We start from the raw sequence: 23775 nt of genomic DNA, 5'->3' as shown, positions 1-23775 counted from the left end.
TCCTTCGATAAATAATAAAAAAAAGAAATGTCACAGGTCGTTTTTCTCTGTATCCTATCAGCCATTCCACATTATATATAGAAAAGTGTTCTTGAGAAAGACGTGCAAGGCAAGAAGCCGAATGCCATGGTGCTTATTCAAAGTGAACCGTTGAAAAAAGGCTATGTCACGGCGCCTCAACAACGAAAGGGAGGTTGAGCGTTATTCGTTCTCTTGACTTCGCCGCTAAACTACAACGACAAAAAATAAAGGTATATATATATATATATATATATATATATATATAAAGGAAAGAACCTGCATAGCCGTACTCATCGAGCGTAGCGTGATTGACGACGCGCCGGGGTAAATGATCACTCGCTTTGGAACGCAAACAACTTGGCGAGGCAGCAGAAGTGTACGCACGCCTTCCCGAATGACTCTAGCAGACGCAGTGTTTTTTCCTTTCTTTTTTTTCTGGTAATTTTTTCAATTTTCTCATGTGTTTTCCAGTGCGGCAAGAAAAGAAACGAGTCAGAAAGGAGTACAGGACTTCTAGAGCAGCAGACGAGGCAGTCGAGTGTGGGCTGCGCTTCGGGAAAGCGCCATCTGGTGACGGCGGGTGTGGTTAGGAGTGTATACAGTTGGGCGCTCTCGCACGTGTAGCACATCAGCCAGTACGTCAACTCGAGCAGTGCAGAGCAAACTGTGCATCTCATTATGCCGCTTGTTGCCCCGAAAGGAAGATTTGTCTTTTGTTTCAGCGCGCGCCGACCGTGCGTTACGCTCTGCATCATCACTGCTCCGTCTGCCTGCAGCGGGGAGACATAGTGCGACCTCTTTCCACTTTGTGTGAACTGGAGAGACGTCAGACTGCGATGCCAGTTAAATTTTGGTTGACAAAAATATTTGTTCCTCAAGACTGCGTTCTCGTGTAATTTTTTTCTTTCTTTCTCTTTTTTTTTTCATGTTTGAACAGACTACAAAAACAAAAATTTCAAACGAATAGCGCGATTCGGCCTGTTGAGGTGGATTACTGGAAGAGGCGTACATGTACCGTAACTATAACTCGCGATGTCAAAGAAGCTAAATAAAGAGATTCACTGATTAACCTTTCTGATTATTCACTTTATGGCACACGCTGAAATTGTTCAACTAAAGCAGGGCGGTAGTAAAGTCATATTTGCTCATGAAAATCCTTGGAGTACCACCACTTCAGAGATGTATCCCCCCCCGAACTCTGCAAAAATACGCGTTGGTGTCGTAAGTTGACTCAAACGGTTAGAAAGAGGCTTTGGAGAAACTCATCCGCAATGTCAGTGCATTTCGTCGCAGGATTCAAGTAAGAATATATCGAAAATGGTGCTAGTTTTAGTTTTTCTTTTTATTAGAAACGACTTCCATATAGTGTTCGGCTTCAGTTTCGCAACTCCTACATGTGTTCAAATGGAATTTAAAAGTTGTTTAGGGAATTTTCTTAATTAGCTGCGTGGAGACACTGGGATTTCTCGTGCAAGTAGTTCTCTCCTATTACGTAAATACACTTGGAAAGGTGGAACAGCGCTATCTTGCGCAGGCCGTTTAAAAAAATTGTTCTACCTAAAAAAATACTGGTCACATAACATAGTACTCGGATAATAGCGCTTGTTAAGCATTGGCTGCGAGAGGCCCCGTCACTCCCGCGGACACTGTCACGCGGACACTGTCACTCTACCATGTACTGACAGAGCGCAATACCGCCTATAGCTTCGCGATCTGACGAGAACAGAAGCGTTCATGATTGCACGGTTGATTACTGCAAGCTGCAAGATACACACATTAATCACGCAGTCCTGTGATTAATGTTGTGTCTACGGGAGCGTGTTTTAAATTACCAGCCAAATGATCTCAAAGAACGCCAGGTAATTAAAAAAAATTATGCCTGGTTTCTCCACTACGGCGCGTCTCCGTGTTCAGGGACCGCAACACTAACAGCTGCGGCAGCGAATCGTGTTTGCCAATAACCATAATAGTGCAGCCACGTCTTGACAGGCGGCATCGGGAATATGTCACGAATACTAAATACTTGATAATTAACATTAGGCAGATAAGATTGCCATGGTGCCCTGCTCGTAACGTGCGGGAAGTAAAAGCCCACTTAGACTGTTCCTGCAGCCTACCGACAATGAAAAGAACAAGCCTGAAATTGGCACTCATTATGCATAAAAGACTATCATGCCTTGAGATACGCCACCGCGTTTACTTGGCCCATGGACTTAGCGCTATACCTGTGCATCCCGCGAAACTAAGCATGCTCGTAACCTTCCTGGGAGACACTGGTCTCAATGAGATGCCTTAATTAGTTTGTATGCCTCGCTGGCTGCGAGAACATAGACCGCTTGTTGCGTCACTGTCCTCAATTCTACATACAAAGATAACTAGTGTCCAATACATGGAGACAACTAGATGATCGACCACTGACCGCACATACACTACTGGAACACCGTCCCCCCCAATCATCAACCCGGAAGTGCTCTGAAAGCACCTACATTGTATACGAGCGCCTTGACTGCATGGGGCGTTAACATCATCGCACTTGCGAAAACAGAACTCAGAGCTGTCTTCAGACAAATGCTGCCTTGTTACATTCACTCGGAAGGCGATGAGGTTTTACTGTAAGTGTCAATGGGCAAGCAATTCCAAACTCCGCTTTCTAGGGGTAATAGTCGACAGCGACATATCACGGAGCCCACACTGTCATACCTAAAAAGGGTCGATTAACGACAATAACACACCTCCTCAAATTTCTCGGCAGAAGGTCATGGGGCATATTCGTGCGGTCAATGCTGTAACTTTATAATGCCTTGTTCCTTGGTTTCTGAAGGCACAGCCTTCCTGTGCTGGGCAACACCTGCTGGGCAACACCAGCTCAAGCCCTGAGAACGTGTCTCGGTCTTCTGAAGTGTGCGTCTATGGCGGCAATGATTCTCATCGCGCGAGATCACCCAATATCAACGTACTTAGCCACCGACGCACTCAGGCCGCATATTTGGCCCGTTGCCGGACTACCTTCTCACCATCTTGCTTCTTTACCTGCAGAAAGGCTACACACAACTTTCGGCCGTATAATTGCTGCCAGTCGTACCTAGTTGACATCCAACCACATGCCTGCAGGAAGACCAACCTCATCTTTATGGTGCCTAGGCAAACCTGAAATACGTCTCACCATCCCAGCAATCAAGAAGAAAGCTCACATACCCTCCTTTGCCCTGAACCATGCCATATTAGAAATTTTACATGAGGTTCATAGGGGCCGCGTACATGTTTACATCAATGGCTCAGTTACGCCTACAAATTCAGCTGCCATGGTGGTGATTCCAGCAAGATCCGTCAAAATACAGCTAAAAACGTCACATGTCTCATCAACGACAGCTGCTGAACTGGTAGCCCTCCATGCGGCTCTTCATTTGATTCAAGAGGAACCACACCTCCATGGTCAATCTTCTGTGACTCCAAGGCAGCCCTCTAGAGTTTACTCTCAGCACTGTGCCATGCATCACATGAGCAGCTCATCGCAGAGCTAGGACAAGTCCACCATCGCATAGTTGACGAATGACACAATATATCAGTGGTTGCCTCGTCAGTGTAGCATACATGACAATGATCGAGCGGACGCAGCTGCCCGATCTGCCCATGACGGCGTCAACTGCGTTGCCATTCCTCTTTCGAGAGTTGACGCAGCGAAAAACCATTCCGCGCTTACGCGTGACCTAACATTTGTTCAATGGAATTCATTCGAATTCACAAGTGCAGGCCTTCATACCTGGACCTTAATTTGCAGACCTTCCACGACGTGAATGAACCCTTCTAATCCGTCTACGACTTGGAGTAGCTTTTTAAAATGTGTACTCCTTCCTATCGGAATGGCCAATAGCCTACTTTGTAACTTCTGCGGGTGCAACGAAACAATCGCGCACTTTTTTTTAGTGTATGTGTGTGTGTTTCGTTTTTTTATTCTTTTTCTCTTTCTCTCCTATCGCATCCCTCTACCCCTCCTCCGCTACAGGGCAGCCAACCGGAGATAATCTCTGGTTAACCACCCAGTCCTCCATTTGCCTTTCTCTCTCTCTCCACACGTGCACACATTTACCGCCTTCTCTCTGTCATGTTTATATTTTCTGTTTCTATGTTGCCAACAAGACGGTTTTCTGGTTAACATCCGTGCTATCATTCTTTCTTCTTCTCTCTATCTTGTATGTTGCGCGTTGGAGTGCGGTTTCTAGACGTTGTGTGTCTGTGATGTTTACTGTGCCTATGATTTAATTTGTTGCAGTGTGCGCATCAGTTGCAATGGCCTCCTATGCGTGCCGCTATGGGCATACCTCTCCAGGACATATTCAAGAGCCCCCATCTCTCTCATACACGTGCCTTGAGCTCTTGCGTAGGAGACCCTTGATTCAATCAACGGCCATCACAAAGCATTTTCATTTTATAGCGTCTTCGTTCGAAGGGACACTCGCTTAAAGGGACACTAAAAGGAAAAAAGTCGCAGTTTGAGTATATTTGTCTGTATGTATGTAATTATGTATGTATGTATGTATATATATATATATATACAGACAGACAGACAGACAGACAGAGGACGACGACGGACAGACAGACAGACAGACAGACAGACAGACAGACACAGACAGACGGACAGACGGGACGGACGGACGGACGGACGGATGGACGGACGGACGGACGGACGGACGGACAGGCAGACCGACAGACAAGAAACTTTATTTTGTCCTAAGGGACTACTTTGTCGTAGTCGCGGGCCGCACCTGCACCGGGGGCGGAAGACCGTCATCTTCAGCCCTTTCGCAGTCCCTTTGGACAGCCCGAAGCTGGACTTGAAGGTCGTCGCTCTTTACGGCTTCTTCCCAGTTTTCTTGCCTGTTGAAAGGCGAGTGGTGCAACGCAGAACATTGCCACAGCATGTGGTTAAAGGTGGACCTTTCCTCGCCGCAGTCGGGGCAGCGGGGATCCACACCCGGAGCGTAGTGGCTCAGCCTGTATCGAGACGGAAATCGTATCGTGCTCGATAATGACAAGCGCCTCGTGCTAACAGGCTTCCCACTCAGCGTTATGGCGCATGCCCGCTAACGTTGCAAACAGCAAACACGCCCCCGGGAAATCTTTCTTGAACGTGTTCCCTCTCCACCTAAAACGTATAAATAGCGGTGCAAATAAAGTAACCTTCTTCTTTGTTGACTAGTATTTTGGCTCGATTGTATTCTTTGCACGAACGCAACGAAACCGTCTGAAATGAAATGAGCCCGTCTGAAGCATTTTCAACACCGAGGCGTGGGGTCTGCCAAGTTTTGGGTGAGGAGCCGGGAACTGCCTCCGTCCCAGCTAGTAGTGAGCAGTGATGTCGTGGAAAGTAAGCAGCGGGTCCGTTGTCCGGTCGATCCCCTGCGAATCCGGGCCCCTCAGACCGGCGCGGTTGACGAGACCTCGCACCTGGTCGTCTGCCAGACCATTGGGGTTGATCGAGCCGGGAGAGACGTTCTGGCCCATGTGAGCCGGGAACCAAGTGATGACGTGATGGACCGTGCCTGGCTTGCGGGTCCTAAGCACCGCCGCAGCCTCAGCCGAGACGGAGCCGGTGAGAAAGGCCATCGTCGCCGACCTGGAGTCCGTGAAGATCTGGGTGCGCGCGCGATCGCACAGAGCCAGCGCCACTGCGACTTGCTCTGCGACGGACGCCGTAGTGTGTTGGATGGACGATGCATTCAGGATTTTACCCTGGGGGTCAACCACCGTGGCCGCGTACGAGTTTGATCTGGGATGCTGCACCACGTCGACGAAGGACGCGAGCTCTGGGTTCCGTAGGGCAGTCTTGATGAGTGCTCGGGCCCTGGCTGCGCGCCTGGCCTCGTTGTGTTGTGGGTGAACGTTCCTCGGGAATGTGGAGACTCTAAAGGCGTCCCTTTCTTCCTGGGGGAGGGGGACGGCGCACGACTCCGCGGCCATGGCGGTAAGGCCCGTCATCTCGAGTATTCGGCGGCCGGACTTGCTGGCAGACAGGCGAACGATCTCTGCCGTTTTCTGTGCTTCTACGATTTCGCTCAGGGATGGATGGATGGATGTAAAACTTTAATGAACGTCCTGAGGTACGCGACTCAGCGCGCAGCGGGCCGCTCCCACGTTGGGACAGTCAGGCCATGCCCGACCACCGCATCGTGTAAACCAGAAAAATACGAAAACCACTGAAGGCAAGTGGCGACGCCACCTTGAAGATACCGCTCCAGCTCACCATAACGTTATGGATTTTGACAGCGTCTTCTAGGTACCAGTTAATGCTTTAGCGGTAAAGATTAACTACATTGTGTTCTAAAGGAGTCCAAGACTGAATGTGGTAAGTTTCGCGAACTTTTACTAAGCCAATGTGGCCCAAATAAAAAAATTACTTTAGAAGTCTTTACGACCTATTCAAGTGCTGACGTTGGTGTTTCCGCGCGAAATTAAAAAAAAATAACGTTGAGCTTCATTTTCTATTCTAATAATTGACCTATTGCAGTGTAATTAACGACAGTAGAGTTTTCGAACAATACTTTATCAGTCTAAGTTGATCCATTGTTTTGCTTTAGTCTCCCTTTAAGGGGAGATTTCGGCTTGTCGGTTCTGTTGCTTTTGCTGTGGCGTGGTTTCTAACGCGGAAAAAAATATTTTGGGACAGGTCCGGCATTTTGGGACAGGTACCGGCCTTTTTTTTTTCTTTATCTTGCAGCGTTACACTCATTTCAACAATTTTTACGCAAACTGGTTGTCCGAAAATACCCATTTGCCGAGTCGAATGGCAAAGTCGAGTTCCTCACCAAACGGCCGAATGAGCATGGCCGTTTGTTTCTGTAAGAGCTATAAATAAAAAAAGGAAGCGGGTTGTGTTAACGGCCTTTAATACTACACGGACTACCTTCATCAGGTTACTCCGTGGCTTAGCTTTAGCATTGATTTGGTGGCACTCCTGCAATGTTACGTTTTTTTTTCTTATGACGGAACTACTGCACACGCGCTTCTTCAACATACTTCATGTCTCTGTCGCCAGGCAAACTGATGGAAGTAGCCAGGTGTCCCTGGTGGTTATGCTTCATTTGTTTATGTATGCACCAACTAGGGCGTCATTAACTTCGCCTATCGGGCCTACCTCTAGTGAGGCCCTTTCAAAGATACGGCATTCTGTAGAAACGTAGGCCTGTTTTATATGTATTTATATATCGCACGGGATACTTATCGATGGACGGGAAACCCCGTAGTGGGCTAGGTGAATAAGAATTCGCTTTAATAGAGAGATATACAGATATTAAGAGATTATAAGAAAGTAAGAGATTAACATTAAGAGATAAGAGGAGAGTGGTGTGGATCAGAGAGCAAACGGGGATAGCCGATAATCTAATGAACATTAAGAGAAAAAAAATCAAGCTGTGCAGGCCATGCAATGCGTAAAGTGGATAACCGGTCGACCATGAGAGTTACAGAATGAATACCAAGAGAAGGTAAGCGCAGTAGAGGACGGTAGAAAGCTAGGTGGGGTGATGAAGTTACGAACTTTGCAGGCGTAAGCTGGAATCAGCTAGCGCAGGACAGGGGTAATTGGAGATCGCAGAGGCCTTCGTCCTGCAGTGGACATAAATATAGACTGATGACGATGATGATACAGATATGTGTATCAAGTGTTAGGTAGGCTGGACAACAATGCTTGACGTTTTCCCACGCCTATACGTGACCGGCGCCACAGAGTTGCCAAAGTCACGAACGAATTCTCGAGCCCGAGGGTAAATCGAAAGTACCTTCCTTTTTAACAGACCTCTTTCTTTTCTTTTCTTTCATTTTTTGTTTTCTTGACACGTGAGATGGTGAGAACGCCAACAGGAGAACGTCAATAGCGCGCGAGGCAGGCACAATGGTTTTCGCCCAGCCCGTTACTCTCTGCCTGTGGTTGACGGCTTCTATTGCGGCCTCGATCCCCAACGTCGCGTTTTACGAGGCCTTTGCCGCGATGTTTTGCTACTGTTTCTTTCAGTGTTCAAGCAGCTGGCGACAATTTCTCTAAAACCTTCTGGCGAAGGTGCCTTTTTGAAGTAGGAAGTACAGTTAACGGCATTGCACGCACCCCTCCTTGATCGATCGGCTGCAATCGATTTCGTAATCGGTTCAGGGGCATCGATCACATAATGGAGACAGAGTGGAACTTGCTTTTTGTCTCAACTCAACCACACTGGCTCAAGCGCTCTGTGTCCGGAAGGTCGGTGGCTATTTTAAATATCGCGTGTTTTCCAAAACAGGCAGTCGAGTTTCATGTAGCTATAGGAGTTCATGTAGAATAAAAAATTTAAGTCGGGCGCCATGTTGATAATATGTGGCTATAAACACCATAGTTTTTTAAGAGGCTAGCGCGAATGTTTACGTAAATGTTCCGCAGGTTTTTGTGGTAGCTCTTGCAGGACGTCCCTGAGAACATTTATAGTGGATGTCTCCAGTTTATCATAATTAATCAACTTCTCAAATAGTCTGTTTAGAAGAAAAGTGTCGATGAGAAAATTGTTGAGCAACATGAAAAACTCCCCATACAGCTTTCTGTTGCTCAATACGTACTACATAAAGCGTTTTTCCGAGCGTGAAAGAAGCCCGCGAATACACGCAGAATTGACGCACAACTGGCCGCTCTAGGCACTTTGCGTGTATTCGCGGGCTTCTTTCATGCTCGGAAAAACACGTTTATTTAGCACGTATTCAGCAACAGAAAGCTCTATCAGATTTAGAGATCGAATGTTTTTAGAAAATAGCCGAAAACTTATAAGTTTGAAAAGAATAATAGAACCATGAAGCTTACAAATCTCTAACTCTGCACCAAGAAAATAGGTCGCAGGTTTGTAAACTGTCTCCGTTTGAAAATTAAGAGCGGACAAATCTGAGGCATTATTTTATACCTTACGTTAATTGATCAGAACGTTTACGAGGGTCTCGCAAAAGCCCCACTTGCATAATAGTGGTGCATTTAAGTGCTATGTTTAATAGTTCAATTTTGCACGTTTTAGATGTACTATTAAATTCAATTCACAAAATCGTGATGTTGACACGCATGCTTCTTTATTTTGATTTGGTGACCGCATTTCACCGGCTAACAAATGTTAAACGTCGCTCTGCGCAGGATGCACCTGTATGTATCGGGAGTTTCTCGAATCCTATCGATGTTTCTATACCTTGTGTGTTGTCGACGAACCTTGTATTATCAGATAGCGCGCGCGACACGAATTGTGCTGTAGTTTTTGGAAACCACGCAGGGACCAGTGATTAGAGTTGAACCTTCGACGACCGATGCATTAAAAGCCGACGCGCTTCACCTAAAGTCCCTATATAGTAAAAGTACCGCCATCTACTCTCTTTTCCGCCGTCTCCTCTCTTGAAACGCTTGTGGTTTTCTTTACTTTTTGCTTGCGAAAGCAAGTCGACGGTGGCGCCCCTCGAAAGCCCCCGTTGAAGCTTTGAGGCCGGGCGCGCGCCGCAGCTGCCGCCGGCGACACCGTCTGCGCAGAGGGACTTTCGACATGGCTCTGAGGCTGAAAAAAACAACAACAAAATATAGAGAAGTGAAAGCGCGCTCTATCCTCGTCCAATCGGAGATACAGGAGAGAGAGAGAAGCGGCATTGTTCAAAAGATGGCGGTACTTTTCCTAAGGTATAGGGACTTTAGCTTGACTAGCTGATCACATTTCGACGATCGACGACTGTGTTCGCCGCTTTCGTTGTGCTTCTGGTGTCGTTTGCCTTTGTTGGCGCAAGTTCGCCCAATAAAACAAATCACCGGCCCTTCCACTCCGTGAAGCTGCCTCCCGGGGCTGCCGATGTGCTTCCGCGTCTAGGGCGCGCACTTCGGGATCGGCCTCCCGGCGCTGACGTTTAAACTCAGCATCTCTGGCGCGCAGCTCGGGGTTGAGCCTACGACGACGAGCCCGTTCACGAGTCAACTCTCGCTGACGCTCGCGGTAAGCAGCTTCTTCCTCAGCAGTACGCACTACTTGTGGTCTTCCCGTATATAGGTGTAGCTGGGATCGAATATGCGGAACCACTAATCCAAAGCTCCGTACATACAACCAACGCTAACGCCAACTCCTCTCACACCCCAATCCTCCGTTGACCTACTTTTTTTTCCTACACCGCCATTGGTTGGCGCGACTCTCCCCCTTCAACGCGAGTATTGGACGGCGCGACTTACGTCAACCTTCCCCCCTCCCCGTTCTCCTTTTTCATCTGCACCCTTTCACAGCATTCTCACAGAGGGAAAGGGGCCACTCCAACCCCTTTCCCCCTGTTGAGCTCTTCTTTTCCTCTCCTCTCCCGCTAGGTCACGTGGCCCCATTTTTAGCGAAGTGCGACCACGATGGTGCAGAGTCCGCCTAAACAGCTTCGCTGTAAAAGTTAGCCTCATCATTCGCAGTTTTGTGACAGTTTTTTTTTCACCGTCACTACTACGCAACAATATCATTCTTCATTACTGCGTTACACAGTTGTAGACTTGATAGTTTCGTTTCCTCAAAAATGTGTGATTTTCAGCAATATCTTAGAAAAATTGTCGGCCTAACTCATGCCTCCAGTACCAACAGCAACTAGATTTTAACTTTTCCATTTTAATCCAACAAGCTTCATCAAAGCTGGTACAGTGGCTGCCGAGAAAAACTATTTCCCCTTTTGCGTGTATTTAAATAGGAGCCCCTGGAGTTAAAGCTTCCTCTTAGCACATTCATTGTGTAGAAGCTGGGTAGAAAGAAAAAAATTTGAGGTTTTACGTGCCAAAACCAGTTCTGATTATGAGGCACGCCGTAGTGGGGGACTCCGGAAATTTAGACCACCTGGGGTTCTTTAACGTGCACCTAAATCTAAGTACATGGGTGTTTTCGCATTTCGCCCCCATCGAAATGCGGCCGCCGTGGCCGGGATTCGATCCCGCGACCTCGTGTTCAGCAGCCCAACACCATAGCCACTGAGCAACCACGGCGGGTCTGGGTAGAAAGAAGAACGAGCCAACCATTAAAACGAGTCTGTTCACAGAGAAGTTTATACGTGGTCCAGAGGGTGTCTAAATGATATTCTGTAGAAGTTGGCAACACTTGCTGCATTCTGTATACGACCGCTGGTCCACCGCATCATCGTCACTGAACGAAGATAGCTGCTTGCAAGCGGAGAGAACCCATGACATTTCTTTTGTATCGGGAGCAACAATGCCATGATTAGCTATGATCTCTCAGCAAACAAGAAATACCCGCCGTGGTTGCTCAGTGGCTATGATGTTGGGCTGCTGAACACGAGGTCGCGGGATCGAATCCCGGCCACGGCGGCTGCATTTCGATGGGGGCGAAATGCGAAAACACCCGTGTACTTATATTTAGGTGCACGTTAAAGAACCCCAGGTGGTCCAAATTTCCGGAGTCCCCCACTACGGCGTGCCTCATAATCAGAACTGGTTTTGGCACGTAAAACCCCATAATTTAATCAAACAAGAAATACCACGGAACACTGCTTGATTTCATACATAACACTGGTATCATGGCCTACGTATTATCCACACCCTACGTCATGCCTCAAGGCAAGTCATGGTCGAAACAAAACAACAACAAATACTCCTATTATTACCGAGTTTTGGAAATCTTTCTTTAATTTCACGTGTCCAGCGGTGAATCAACACTCATTCCGCAAGTTTGACCTGACGGCCATGTTGCGAATCTGTTTTGATAATATACAAGAGCCTCGTGACACCATGTGACCTCACTGGAAGCAAACGAAGACAGTGTCCGTACCACGCTCACATGAAAAGCCTTGATTAGGTTCATGAACAAAGAGCGAATGATGCACCGTCTACAAATGACGTCGCATGTGTCAATCGGTGAGCTCACGTGCCCGCAATTGCACGGTACACCCCGAAATATGACACCAAAACATGATACCAGAATAATTACTACCGACTAATTCCTCCACAACAGACGTTTCAGTCTATCTACTCGTGCAAGAAAATCAAAAGAACGCTGAAACGACAAAGTATTATGTATGTTTCTAAGTCTTGGCTAACGACTTTACGGGCTCAAAATCTGAGTGATTTAGCTGATTATCGTTTCACGTGGGAGATGTTTGCCTTTCGATTTACCTGTCCAAACCGCAGATATTACATTTCTCGTGAGAACGGCCACAGAAGTCGAGACTGCAAATTAATTTCGCGTTGAAGGGACCTATGTCATCGAAACCGGTGCAGCTTTTTAACGATAGTTTTCGAAGTCAGAATATTGTACAGAGCAGCATGGAGCGAGAAGAACCGAATCCGGGTGATGGCGAAACGGATCCGTTCAAACCGAAGCGCTGACGAAGACAAGTTGGATGAAACGTCAGTTTTCTATCCGCGGGCGCGCTGCTGCGACATTATTCTTTGGCATTAATTGTCCTGACATGTGTGATGCTTTGTCGATAATTACTAGCATCCACATTCTCCTAACAGCACTGTCGCATAACACATACCCGTATACTTCCGAGTAGCCTCAGTCGTAGCATTTAAATCCTGCAAATAGAAAATACCGTGTCTAGTATTCCTTACTTGCAAGCATGCATACATGTGTGCAAACACGCATAATATATGTTAGCGCTTATCACACGGAGCATTTTGCAAGTGATTTCCGCTATCGAACCTCGGGCAGGCACGTTTCTTACATTGTTGTTGTATTTGTTATTGTTGTATTAATTGGTGAACTTTTTCCGTCGTGGTTGTATTTGGCGGTGTTGTCGTTGTTGTCGTATTTGTGATTGTTGTATTTATTGTTGAACTTGTTCTCGTAGTTGTTGTACTTGTTATTGTTGTGGTCGTTGTTGTTATCGTTCTTGTATTTGTGGTGTTGTACTCGTTGTAGTCGACGTTATTGTTGTATTTGTTGTTGCATTTGTTGTTGTTGTCGTCGTTGTTTTTCTCGTTGTATTGTTTGTTATAGTCGTTGCTGTTGTACTTGTGGTTGTTGCCAGAGTTGGCATTGTATTTGTTGTCGTCGTTATTGTAGTATCTGTTCTTGTATCTGTTCTTGTATATGTTGTTGTTGCAGTCGTTGTTGTTGTTGTTGACCTGAGTGGTTGTGGCGCATACCCACTAGTGGGGGATTGGCCATGAATCGGGTGGTTATATTCGGTGCATAAAAACAAGGTAATAACGAATAGAATACTGGAGTTTAGAAAGGAAGATTTTGTGAGAGGATAAGAAAAAGAACTAATTAATAATAGGTTAAAAAGGAATAAATAAATAAAACAAAACTATCGTGTGAAAGGTGACAATAAGTTTAGCGTGGTAATCAATTTGATTCAATGAGATAATTTTGGATTGCCAAGCAAGCATTTCTGTGGCTGAACCCAATAATAGAGGCTCGAAAAGATAGAATTACAGGTTCCGATAAATCTAGGCCAATATTGCGAAGCGGGATTTCCAGTAGTATTTTCCTTATCGCAGAAAAACGCCTACAAGACAACAAGAAATGGTCTATTGTCTCCGCTTCGCCACAGAATAAGCATAATGGTGAGGGGACCAGACCAGACCTGTGTAAATAAAAGTTTAACGTAGGGATACGGCAGCGCAGCCTCGTGATGGCCACTTCAGTTTTCCGTCTTTGGTAAAAGTCTCTGTGCCAAGGGTATAGAAGATGTCTGTATTCCAAGGAATTAGTTAGAGCAGAGCCTGACACTGCCTGCATAATCACACTCCTGCGAAATCTAGAAGCAGTGACATGAGCAGTCAAAGGACAATACGGAAAAAATGGTCCGGTTATCGATGCCTCGGCTAGTGAATCTGCTATTTCATTTATAATAAGTCCTTTATGGCCAGGCACCCAAATTAAACGCAAACTTCTCAAATAACCAGGTATCAATGATGTACCCGCCGGGGTGGCTCAGTCAGCTAAGGCGTTGCGCTGCTGAGCACGAGGTCGCGGGATCGAATCCCGGCCATGGCGGCCGCATTTCGATGAAGGCGAAATGCAAAAACGCCCGTGTGCTTGCGTTGTAGTGCACGTTAAAGAACCCCAGGTGGTCAAAATTAACCCCGAGCCCTCCACTACGGCGTGCCTCATAATCAGAACTGGTTTTGGCACGTAAAACCTAAGAAAGAAGAAGAAGAAGAAGGTATCAATGAATGAAACGTCCTCAATACGCGAGAGTCACAAGAAGCAGTGAGGGGTGAGCACAATGATAATGAATCAGTGACTATCACGCAGACGTAATTGATGGGTCTAATTTGCGTAGAGCCAGCACCACCACCATAAATTCGGCTAAAAATATGGGTATAAAATCTGGCAGTCGAAGAGAAAATGTCCAATCGAGAATAGGGGAAAATATACCAACACCATGATTTTTCCTCACATTGTGAGACATCTGTCGCAATAACGATGTTTGTTTGCAGGCTGTGCAGATGTTCTTGTAATAGACCATCTAGAATGCTATGTGGAAGTAATTTTGAATTATTAGGAAAGATGTCATCGAATTGAATATCAGTTGTAACAGATCTGTCGGGAATCGGAAGTACATCACAGATGCGCAGGTCCAAAGGGTCAAGTAAATGTTGCGTGAATGTAATTTGGGGAGTATGTGAACGCGGCCAGTTTACACGAAAAAACCAATCAGGTTGGGAAATGAATATTGTTTGAGAACGTCGCACCGGTGATTCGCAAATTCTCAAAAACGTCTGTACTGCCAAAAGACGGAACCTACACGAAAGAGGAAGAACACGGGATTCGAGATAAAGAACAGAATTTGCAACAAATTTAGGAAGGCCTGGGCACAAACGTAATGCTTCTCTTTCTAAGAGGATCAAAGAGCGGGAAGTGTAAGCTGGAGCTCCAGAGAAGAGTGCGCAACCAAATTCTAATACAGGGCGAACGTACATGCGATATATCATTAGAAGTGTATCCCTTCTTAATCCTATTCGACGATCGCTCAGCCTACGCAAAATGCCAATTGCACGGGTACCTTTTCCAGTCGTATGATCTATGAGCGGCCGCCAGTTGAGAGAGGCGTTATAAATTATTTTAAGGTATTTAACCGATTCTACCTGTGGTATGTCTTGTAGGTGGTATGAAGTCATTGTATTTGTGGTTGTTGTCGTTGTTGTCGTCGTCGTTGCTGTTGTATTTGTTTTTGTACTCGTTGTCATGTTTGTGGTTGTTGTTGTTGTTGATGTATTTGTTGTTTTCGTCGCCGTGGTTGTTGTTGTTGTTGTAGTTGTTTTAGTCGATGCTGTTGTAGTTGTTGGGTCGTTGTTGTTGTATTTGTTGTTGTTATTGTAGTCGTTGTTGCATTTGTTCGTGTCGATTTATCAGGCGTTTTTGTATGTAAGACTGCTTTTAAATCTGCGAAAAAAAAATGCAGAACCGATGCTTCCAGGAAGCTTTTAATTGAGTACCGTGCATCTACATACTATGCGTACAAGCGTCTTGTCATTCTATGCAACGTGTAAACTGAAATATTTATTGCCTATGTTTCTGCACCGCACAGGTCGCGTACCTTTAACGTTATGCCCCGATAATGTTTACGCACTGGACAGTTCACCAGTTATGATGAAATAGAAACCGCAGTTCATGCGAAGGCGTACTGTGAAAAGGTCGACGCAGATATGTCACGAGGACAATCGAGGTTGATGTTTGTTATTTGAAGAGGGAAGAACGGTGAGGGGAAAAGTGCGCAGAAAGAAGTACGACGCAGAAGACAGAGGTAAGGCTCGCTATTATTCGCTTGTTTCATGCCTGTGCCTTTGTTCCTTTCATGCCTGTGTCGTTCATGCCTGCGTCATAACGAAAGCTGGTGCATGCGCAGGTGCGACGCGAAGTAACGCACGAGCTAATCGTATCGAAGAGTTATGGTGGGTGTTGGCACGAGGGAAGTATGCGTGCGATTGTAACCTAATGGTTAGAGCACCGGGCTTTCGTGCTGGGATACAGAGAGGTTCGCTCCCGCCATCGGACACGTAAAGCACCATCGAGCAACCACGAACAAGCAAGCTCTGGGACAGTCTGCTTTAAACGAAACAAAAATTCTGCAGGAACCATTGACAATTATTGTTAATGTTACTGAAAAGCCCGAACGAGTGAACTAGAGAGAGGGAGTGAACGAATGAGTGAACGAGAGAGATCGATTGAGAAGGCGAGAGAACGATCGTTTTCATTGGCAAGTCCGACTGCCGACCATCGATCACCTGACACCGACCAACCACGAAAACGGCCGAAAAAGCGAAAGAAAGCCATTTGCCTTACAAAGCTCACCACAACCACCAATCATCGATGGGCTCGCTTTGCCCACGACGAGCAATTTAAATCAACCACTTCAGTGCCGGGGATAAAGGCGTGCATACCTTTTCGAAATGTTACATTATACCAAAATTATGGTAACCTCTAAATTAAAAATGTTTTGATGTACCTTTAGCGTAGCTTAATTAAGAAAAGGCTACCAAACTTCCACTTTTTAGATGAACAAAATTGTGCACCCATACTCGCACTGTGAATCACTACATTCAGAAAAGCAACGTTTTTTATTATGGAAGAGGAACTAGATATTGTCAGTAAATTGTTTAGTCTTCTTCCGTTCGGACATATTAAATCGTGAGCGTCAGCTTAACCACATGGAACACATAATCGACGCAATTGGGGGGGAATAGCGTCATTGCTCATAATCGGTGCATCGAAATTAAACTTACAGATGACTGCGCTGTCATTTTCTGGACGATATCTGTACCACGAGGGTAGCAATGTGAAACTGAAATTCAGGCGGCACACCACTGAGCCCAATATAACAGTTGGTTTATCGCGCAGCTCAACATATACGAAGAGACGCCACTATATATTGGTGTGGGAATATTCACAACTTTTCGGATAACGAATCGAATATTGCCCATTTGATTCAGTCTTCGAATCAAATAGTCACTATTCGAAAACACGAATATTTTTTTCTAATAGTTTTCTAATATTTTGAATCAACAAGTAGCTTTAAAAATCCCCAACAATGCGCGATCAAGCGTAAAAGTGACTGAAATTGACAATAATTTTATCCCGGCAACCATTAGTGGACATAAAAGACAAGAAGTTACCGATAGTGGGCACGTTACATCGTTCAGGGAGGTTTACCTTTCCAGGCAAACCACGGTCATCTATCGTGGCCGATGACCCCTGCGTACGCCAATAACTGCTCATTTGTTGGTCGTGCTCCATTCCATTTTTTAATATGCGACTCTTAATAGCGTGCAGTATAATTACAGATCCTTGACAACGTTGTGAATATACTAGGATGTGTAGATTATTTTATGTTATTTGTGTACAAGGCTGTCCATTACTCAGAAACTATTAGAAAGGCATTCGATGCTCAATTCGGCTCGATATGGTCCCGAAAACGGAGATTTGCACACCCCTACACGCCACGTGTCAAATAGGCCGGCAGAACGCATTAAATGTTTCTGACACCTTGCGCAGTGTTCTCGGATTACGAAGCAACGCCACTCACGTGCTGTAGGCGTCAACCGCGCACGTGGCGCGATTTTGCGCGCATAAAACACTCAACACGAACCTGACCTAGTTTCTGAGCACGTTTCTCTCCACGATCTATGGCAATTACCTTCTTATGGAGATATGATGTCCGGTGCGGAAAACGATGCCGGACCGTCGCTGTATTACCACGAGCTCAAAGAATAAGGAAATAGTGAATAAGGGAGAATCTCAAGTACGTTCTCTTGCGTGTTTGCGCTGGCTTATTTTGCCTGCTCGACGTGTTTCTTTGTGCGAATTATTCCTGGAAGAAACCTATACGTCTTGGTTAAGCTTACGGGAGATCGTGATATCAGTACTCAACCATAGGTTATATTATAGCAAGAAACAAGCAAGCTATTGTTTTTCCATCAACCTATGGCGTTTGCATTAACAGAGCAAAAGTGCTTGAGCTGTGATCAGACTCCTGCTGGCGTGGCTCTCTTGCAGATGCGAAGGTGAAGTAGGGAAAAGCGCTGACTTCACCTCCGCTTCTAAAAAAAATTATATTACAGCCAAGTGGCTACGTTTCGCATTCAACGACCGTTCTCGTGTGACAAAGGCGTGCGGCGTGCTCGTTAGCGAATGTCAATCGGAGAACAGTCAGCAGCCCAAGCCTGCATCGGGGCCCCAAATTTTCGAAATTACATTAATTGAGGCTTGCGTTGGGGCTAGTTGGATTATCATATTTGCACTGCTTATAAGTACAAGTACCAAATTTTAGCTTTGAAACCTCCTGATCAACGATTCGCATTTACGAACTTCGGGTTAGAACCCCAGAGTTCTACCTCTGCTCCACGCCACCGTAAGTTGGTATCCTCCTCCAGTCCATTACATTTTCTGACATGGAGTGGCTCCTGACACCGGCAAAAAAAATGCCGAGAGCTAGTGGGGCTATACTAGTGCACGTGCAACCTAATTAGGAAGGACCACTAAGCTTCAACAAAGGCATTCCCTCACCAGAACAGGGATTGGCCTCCCTGGTGCAATATTCGGCCACTACCTCCCTCATTACTCCTACAATTAACCTATGGCCCTCAGTCCCGAGCGGCTTCGGAGCATCTGACCAAGGTGGTGGTCAGACCTGTTACGCGGCAGAGGCTGCTAAGAATCTCTGGATTCGCACAAGCCGCCACGGGAAACTGAACTTGGCAACATTCAACACGCGCACCCTCTCGAGTGATGCTAGCTTCGCAGGGCTGTTTGAGGAATTATCAGGCATTGCCTGGAATATTATTGGCCTTAGTGAGGTTAGAAGAACAGGTGAGGCTTATACAGTGCTGACTAACGGCCACGTCCTCTGCTACAGAGGTCTTCCAGATAAGAGAGAATCCGGGGTAGGACTTTAGTCCATAACGACATAGCGGGCAACATTGATGACGTCTACAGCATTACTGAGAGGGTAGCAGTCGTCGTAATCAAGCTGAATCGTAGGTATAGAAGGAAGGTAGTACAAGCCTACGCTCCAACCTCCAGTCACGATTATGAAGAAATAGAACAGTTTTATGAAGATGTTGAATTAACGATGAGAAAGGTGCAAACTCAGCATACTGTAGTCATGGGCGACTTCAATGCAAAAGTGGGGGAAAAGCAGGCTGGTGAGCAAGCAATTGCCAACTACGGCATCGGTTATAGGAACACTTGAAGAGAAGTGTTGGTAGAATATGCGGAAAGGAATAGGCTCCGAATAATGAATACCTTCTCTAGGAAGCGCAGCAATGGGAAGTGGACCTGGAAAATCCCTAACAGAGAAAGAAGGAATGAAATAGATTTCATACGATCTGCCGATCCCAGCATAGTGCAGGATGTATAAGTGTTTGGTAGGGTAAAGTGCAGGGACTATAGGTAAGTGAGGTCTAGGTTTTCTCTCAATTTGAAGAGAGAAAGAATAACATTAGTCAAGAAGAAACAGGCCAACCTAGACGCAGTAAGGGTAAAAGCAGACCATTTCAGGCTGGTGCTCACAAACAAATATGCCGCCTTAGAAGATGAAGATAACATAGAGGTAATGAATGAATCCATAACTAGGCTGATTTCAGAAGCAGCAATTGAAGTGGTAGGCAAGGCACCAAGGCAGTCAGTAGGTACGCTCTCCCAAGTAAGAAAATACCTAACAAAGAAATGACACAGCATGAAAATGTCCAACTCAAGAGATCAGATAGAATTCGTTGAACTGTCAAAACTGATCGACAAGAAGAAAGTAAGGGATATTCGAAATTATAATGTGGCAAAGATTGAGGAAGCAGTAAAAGATGGACGCAAGATGAAATCAGTGAGAAGAAAACTTGGCATAGGACAAGACAAGATGCATGCACTGAAAGATGAGGAGGGTAATTTAATGAGCAATTTTGATGATATAGTAAAAGCAGCGGAATAATTCTATACTGACCTGTACAGTGCCCAGAGCAGTCATTCTACCTTCATTCGAAGTAATGATGAACAGGATACAGAGGCTCCTTCAATAACTAACGATGAAGTTGGAAGGGCCTTGCAAGACATGCATGACCCAGGGAAAAGCGGCAGGAGAAGATGGAATAATAGTTTATTTAATTAAAGATGGAGGAGATATCGTGCTTGAAATGCTTGCCGCACTTCATACGAAATGCCTCATGACTCCAAGTGTTTATATTATATTGGTCAATTGTATTGGTCATCTGGCAAAACTTGCAAAAAACACCCATATTCCGCAGACCAGACATAAGGAAAAGTGGTTCGTTCCGACACCTAGAGCATATTACACCGAGCAATCTATCACTTATACTCTGCCAGTGTTATTAAATTAGTTAAATCAAGACATGTTTGACCCTCTAGAGCATTCAAATGATGTTGTTAATAAACAATTTTTTCCGAACCAGTTTATGTGATGATACCGCATGCATTTATAAATTGTTTGTTTCTTTCCCATAGCGTTGTTGCTATTTTCTTTTGTAGTGCAATAAATAGCGCTGTTTCTTAACTAGTGTTTTCTGTTTGTTTGTGTGAAAAATTATCTTTTGTTGTTGGTCTGCTCTAATGCTAAGTTGAAAAGGGGGCAGGACCTCTGTCGAGCTTGCGAGCTTTTAGTCCTGTCTCCTTCTCTATTTCAGAAAAAATAAAAGATTGATTGATTGATTGATTGATACCAGAGAACTGGAAGAATGCCAACGTTATACTAATCCATAAGAAGGGAGGCGTTAAAGGATTGAAGAACTATAGGGGACCCGTTAGCTTGTTTTCAGTGTAGTATAAAAAATTCAGTAAGATAATTTCCTCACTCTTCGATGGTCGCGTCCGGATGTAGAACAAAAACTCTAATTGGCCGTATGCTGTAGGTGCTAGTGAAAGCGCGCGAGGGACGCGTGCTTTCACGGAGAGCAAACGCCACTTCTTCCGCCGCGCGAAAGACCGTGAAGCGACGGGAGGGAGGGAGGCGAGGCGACGTTTAGCTGCGGCACCAAATGCGTATCTCTTGAGCAGGCGCAAGTGGAACTGGCGACTGAATCTCCCACGCGAAAGGCGGACAGCGGGAAGGCAGCGCGGGAGGGAGGGCTTGCGGCTATTGCGGCTTCTGCTCTGCGAGCAACTTGCACTTTGCGCTGCGCCGGGCGGTCGTGCGCACCGTATCTTGAAAGCGATCTGCTACACGGCTCCTACCTTTGTATGCGCTGCACTTTCGCCGCTCAGTTTCCGTTGAAGCGATAGACCGCATCAACCTTCGCTCGCTGCTGCTGGCGCCCTTGCTCACGCTAGCGTTTTGACAGCGCTTGTGTGCGGTCACACAAACAACGCGCAGGATTGTTGTCGACGGCGTCGCCGTTTTGCCCGCGTTCGCACCGAACGCGCGCGGTGTTGGTGACGTGTTTGTGAAGAACGTGCCAACCTTAGCCGTACACCCTATGGCGGTCTACCGTAGCGACCATAAGGCCATTGTCTCTGTGGTCACTAAATAAATGAAAACCGCCGGATCATATATATTTCTCATTCTTTAATAGTTCAAATAACCAATCACACCATCACATCTCAATAGTCATAACTGGAAATACATAATTCCCACCATAGTACAGTTTCGCTGGTCTTCCATCTCCACCCCAGTGGAAGGGCTGACAGTTTTTTTCCAATAGGATCAGGGAAACACTTGACTTCAGTCAACCAAGGGAATAGGCTGGCTTCAGGAAGGGATATTCTACGATTGGTCAAATCCATGTCATCAATCAGGTAATCGAGAAATCTGGGGAGTACAGTCAACCTCCTCTTTATATGGCTTTCATAGACTAGGAAAATGCATTTGACTCAGTAGAGATAGCAGCAGTCATAGAGGCATTGCGTAATCAAGGAGTACAGGAGGTATACGTGAATATATTCGCAAATATCTGCAAATATTCCCCAGCTACCTTGGTTCTCCACAAGAAAAGTAGAAAGATACCTATCAAGAAAGGGGTTAGGCAAGGAGACACAATCTCGCAAATACTATTCACTGTATGCTGAGAAGAAGTATTCAAGCTCTTAGACTGGGAAGGCTTAGGAGTGAGGATCAACGGCGAATATCTCAGCAACCTTCGGTTTTCAGATGACATTGTCCTATTCAGTAACAATCGGGACGAATTACAGCAAATGATTGAGGACCTTAACCGAGAAGGTGTAAGAGTGGGGTTGAAGATTTATATGCAGAAGACAAAGATAATGTTCCATAGCCTGGCAAGGGAACCAGAATTCAGGATAACCAGTCAGCCTCTAGAGTCTGTAAAGGAGTACGTTTATCTAGTTCAATTACTCACAGGAGACCCTGATCATGAGAAACAAATTTGTAGAAGAATAAAATTGGGCTGAAGCGCATACGGCAGGCATTACCAAATCCTGACTGGGAGATATACCACTGTCGTTGAAAAGAAAAGTGTACAATCATTGCTTTCTACCGGTGCTAACATATGGGGCAGATACTTGGAGGTTAACAAAGAATCTCAAAAACAAGTTAAGAACCGCACAAAGAGTGATGGAACGAAAAATTTTAGGCGTAATGTTAAGAGACAGGAACAGAGCGGTGTGGATCAGAGAGCAAACGGGCCTAGCGGATATTCTAGCTGACATTAAGAGAAAGAAACGAAGCTGGGCAGGCCAGGCAGTGCGTAGGGTAGATAACCGGTGGACTATTAGAGTTACAGAATGTGCGCCAAGAAAAAGGAAGCGCGTACGAGGATGGCAGAAAATAAGGTGGGGTGGTGAAATTAGGAAATTTGCAGGTGGAAATCGGAATCAGTTAGTGCAAGACAGGGGAAATCGGAGATCGCTGGGAGAGGCCTTCGTCCTGCAGTGGACATAAAAATAGGCTGATGGTCAATGATGATAAAACTTTACCTTGCGTATATCTCACTCGAATAGACAACATCTTCGCGCATTTTTTTTCAGCCAGTATTCAGTAATGTTGGTTTCTCACATCGTGTTCAACGGGCTTCACGTTGGATTTCAGCTTTGCTCGGGGCCAACCTTCTGTCGTAATAAAGGCACACCTACAGCAGCAGTGCTCCTGTGTGCGTGTGTTACTGATCCAAGTAGTAGGGCAGAGTTTGACAGTGCTTTTGGTTGCTTGAAACAGATACGGAGTCGGCCCGAGTGCGACGAGTACGGAGTGCGACGGTTTCGCCGTGCGCCTAAATGCAGAAGAAAAAAAAAATTACTCCATCTGCCGCTAAAGGGAACCATGTGTGGATGCGAAGCAGCGGGGAGAGAGAGAGAAAATGATTTAATGAAAGGCAGGGAGGTTAACCATGACTGAGCCCGGTTGGCTACCCTACACTGGGGGAAGAAAAAAGGGGAGAGAGAGATTAAGAGAAGAATAGAAAGTCCACTGCTGATATCGCCGACGTAGCAACAGATCTCTGTTCTATCACTGATTATCAATCAGTCCGGGGAAGCAGCGGGGAGATGGTTAGCTTGAGCGGGAGATGGTTTCGCGGCAGCGGCCCGAGCGCTCATCGCGGCGCTGCACAGGAGAGAGAATAGAGAGTTTTAGCTTGTCCGGTAATCGGGTAAACGCGAGCCGGCCGGGCGTTGGGGCGGTTTGCCGGAATTGTAAACGTGAGCGGCCTGCATGGTGCTACCACCTGGTGGCGCAGAAATCAAACAGACAAAAACAGCCTATATTGCAGTAACCAAGTGTATTCTACTTCGCTGCTGGTGTAAATGTTCGACAGTGGCGTAATCGTGTTGCCGCCGAACATTTACACCAGCAGAGAAGTAGAATACACATGGTTACTGCAATATTAGCTGT

The sequence above is a fragment of the Dermacentor silvarum genome, chromosome 8 (assembly GCF_013339745.2).
Source record: "Dermacentor silvarum isolate Dsil-2018 chromosome 8, BIME_Dsil_1.4, whole genome shotgun sequence".
NCBI lineage: Eukaryota > Metazoa > Arthropoda > Arachnida > Ixodida > Ixodidae > Dermacentor > Dermacentor silvarum.
This window is presented reverse-complemented; position numbering follows the sequence as displayed.